Genomic DNA, 3,598 nt, shown 5'->3' with positions numbered 1-3,598 from the left:
TACATATGCAGCTAGAGACAAGAGCTCCGGGGTACTGGTTAGTTCATGTTGTTGTTCCACCTATAGGGTTGCAGTTCCCTTTAGCTCCTTGGGTAATTTCTCTAGCTCCTCCATTGGGGGCCGTGTGATCCATCCAATAGCTGACTGTGAGCATCCACTTCTGTGTTTGCTAGGCCCCGGCACAGTCTCACAAGAGACAGCTATATCTGGGTCTCTCCTACAGGTTTTTTGTTTGTGATCTTTTTATTTAAAAATCAGTTTTGATTAAAACATATAGATGTTCTCATAGAACCTCACTGATGGTTCATCATCATGATGACTTCATTTTTAAAATGTGTGCTATTGGGGGATCTCATAGCTATCTTTCAAACAGAATTGGTTTTTCTATTTTTTCAAAAAGTACTCGAGACTGCAACTGCTTCTACACTTTACATCTTGCTAATATTCTTAGTTAAAGCCTTTTGACCATAGAATTTGACAGCTCCACACTAAAGACCATCTCAAACTCTTAGAAAATTAAAAAGAAGAAAAAGAATCACCAAAGTTCTAACTACTTCCTCAGAACAGTGTCAGCATTTGAAGTGTTTTATGTTTGCATTGGACCGCTATGCTTCTGGAGTTAAAGAACTTTAAAGGGAACGTGCTCCCCTTAAATGAGCCAATGCAATCTCCACAAGGTTCCGAGAAGAGTGTATTTTATGTATATTGAGGGAAGTCTTCATAAGTTGCCTTTCAATTTTACGTAGACATATAAAGAACCTATCATTTTTAAGACACTCTGGAAGAAAGCCAAAAGGAGATGCAGACCTCCACAGAATATGGTGATTAAGCCAGAGGAGGGATTAAAGTGGGGGAGGAAGAGGCAGAGACACAGAACAGTCTATACTCAGACTTGGGCAAGCATGTGGCCCTGATTGATGGCAGCTGTGCAGCTTCACAGTAGTGAGGGAAGAAAGTGTCTTTAATGTGCAGTTCTGGACCAACCTTGACTAGACAGCTATATGTTTTATTAATATAATTGAAATGACTACCTCGTACCATCATACCATATGTATTAACAAATTTTAAGGAGATCAAGTACATAAATACAATACAGAAAACTAGAAAGACTTCATTTTTAAAATGTGTACTATTGGGGGATCTCATACATGCATGCAGTGTGTTTTGATCATACCTCGGGCTCCTCTCCCTAACTCCTCCTGGATCCAGTTCTCATCCCTCATCCTCAATCCCTCCCCACTCAGTCCAATTTGTGCTGCCGGGGTATTTTTTTTTTAACATCATAGAATGGATTTAGACCTAAAACCAGTATTTGCTAAGGATCTGATTAATTGTAAAATTTTAAAACAAGCCAAAACTGAAGAATCATTTAAATTACATATGATATATCTTTATATATCTTATATCCTACATTTATGAAGAATTTTTATAAATCAACATAAGAAAGTTCATTTTTCTAGGCGTGGTAGTTAGTGCATGCCTTTAATCCTAGTATCTGGAGGCAGAGGTAAACAGATTGCCTGAGTTCAAGATCAGCCTTGTCTACATGGTCCAGGTTAGCCAGGACTACATAATGAGACCCTTTCTCAGAAAACGAACAACAAAGCCAATCTTACAGAAAAGTGATCCCTTTCTCAAAACGTAAACAGAAACTTTTCACGAGAGAAAATGCTGATACCCAAAAACATATGAAAGCTTGCTCCACCACCTTAGTCTCTGAGAATTGAAGATGCATTCCGTGGTAACCATGCTGGCAAAAAGACGAACTGTGAGCGTGCTGAGCTTTGGGGAGAGGGGCAAACAGTAGCTGACCAGCATCTGCCTGTGGCATGCAATGTGACAACAAGCCATAAAGCAGAACAGTGTCCTACAGGAAGGAAGTCTCTCCTTAACTCGGGGACATCCAGGGTCCCTCACCCACGATGAGTATTGACAGAAAATAGAAAACCACAAATCACTGTACTGTAGCTACTTACTGAGAGGAGGAGGGCATCTTTCTTTGACAGAAAGAAGACACTACAATATACAACAAATGAGCCCAGGTATGGAACATTAAAAATGGGAGAAGCTAAATGATGAATGTATAAAAAAAGAAAAGGCACAAAAAATTACCATAAAATCATACTCTCAGCCGCATCCTGGCAGAGTGTTGATAGCGGAATTCACAAACTGGGGTGGGCACACTGAGTTAGGCATGATGGTCTGGGCACGCTTGGGTGAGCACACCAGGACAGGGCTATTAGGATCTCCTTTATCCATTGGTTGGCTTGTGTGGCGATGGCTTGAGTGTTTGTTACACAGATTACCCACTGCCGAAATAGTGCACTGTAGTGCTTATCTGGAAATATTCCTTACTTGATAGCTTCAAAAGTGAAGGGATGGGGCATCATCTCCAGATGGGACAGTAGGTTTGCAAAGTAAATGACAATGTTTTATCCAAAAACTTAGTTCATTTCACCCTAGGAAATCTTGTGTCCATTTCAGATGTCCAAATGAAGGTCAGGAGTGCAAAGAATTAAACCAAATCTTCTGTTTATCTTAAAATATTATCAGATACAAATTCACCTCCACACTGAATTCCCACATAGAAGTGGTTGAACTTGGAGTCAAAAAGTCGTGCCCTGTCTGTCTTTCTTCACTGTGTCATACCCACTACAGTCATGTGCTCAAATGAACCGAACAACCCTGAACAGACACCAGGTGCTGTATGTTAGCCTGAATTTATTATTATTATTATTCTACAAGCAGGCTTACTGCCGGGGATGTGGTTCCATGGAAAGTGCTTGCCTACTGTGTGCAGGGCCCGAGATTCAATCCCCAGCTCAGAAAAACAAGAAACAAACAGACAAAAGAACAAATGAATAAATGAATAGGTCAGGTTTATGAAATAATATTTACTGTTTCATTGTTCAGCTAAGCACTCCCACAGGTGAATAAAACCTTTACAGTCAGGATAGGAATGTGATCGTTGTGATGTGACTGGCTTTTTCTCGCTTTTTTCATTGGTAATATATATGACACAAAAAATAAAAATTGTAAATAGATGAGTGATGACCAAAGGGTTTATTACGTTATACTGCACGATCAAGAACGATCTGTAAATGGTCACAGCTGACCGTCCCATGCTGAAGCAAAGCCAACCACATTAAGAAAAGAAAGGGCTTGTATCACTGTGCTTGGCGCGTTAGCCCAGCAGCTGGCAGTTACTGTTGCTCTGTTGTGCGTGCAGGTCATGGGGAATGAGCTCCTGGAGAAGAACTACAAGCATGGAAGCAAGTTTCTCACTTCCTTTCCTGATGGGACGACACAAATCTTGTATCCTTTCTTTTCATACGTCATTGTATTGGTTTTACTTCACAAAAAGAAAACCAGGCAGGGCCTGAGGGCATAGGCTTGTAGCCTCAGCTACTTGAGAGCTGAGGTGGGGGAGGCTGAAGCAAAAAGATAGCAAGTCCATGGCTTGCCTGGCCAACTGAGAGGGAGCCTATCCCAAAATTTAGAGGGAAAAAAGTAAGCTAAGGAGGAGGCCTTTGGTAGAACGCTTCACATAGAGGGGCCTTAGTGTCAATCCTGTTAGAGAGGGGAGGGGAGGGGAGGG

At 41.2% G+C, this 3,598-nt stretch overlaps 1 protein-coding gene across 1 annotated transcript in view; it reads left to right on the top strand.

Annotated features, from left to right (window-relative positions):
- Erich6 (glutamate rich 6) overlaps positions 1-3,598 on the top strand; it is a 26,505-nt gene that overhangs the window by 15,190 nt on the left and 7,717 nt on the right.

The sequence above is a fragment of the Mus caroli genome, chromosome 3 (assembly GCF_900094665.2).
Source record: "Mus caroli chromosome 3, CAROLI_EIJ_v1.1, whole genome shotgun sequence".
NCBI lineage: Eukaryota > Metazoa > Chordata > Mammalia > Rodentia > Muridae > Mus > Mus caroli.
Note: the sequence above shows the minus strand (reverse complement) of the source record. Positions and strands in the feature narration are given on the sequence as shown.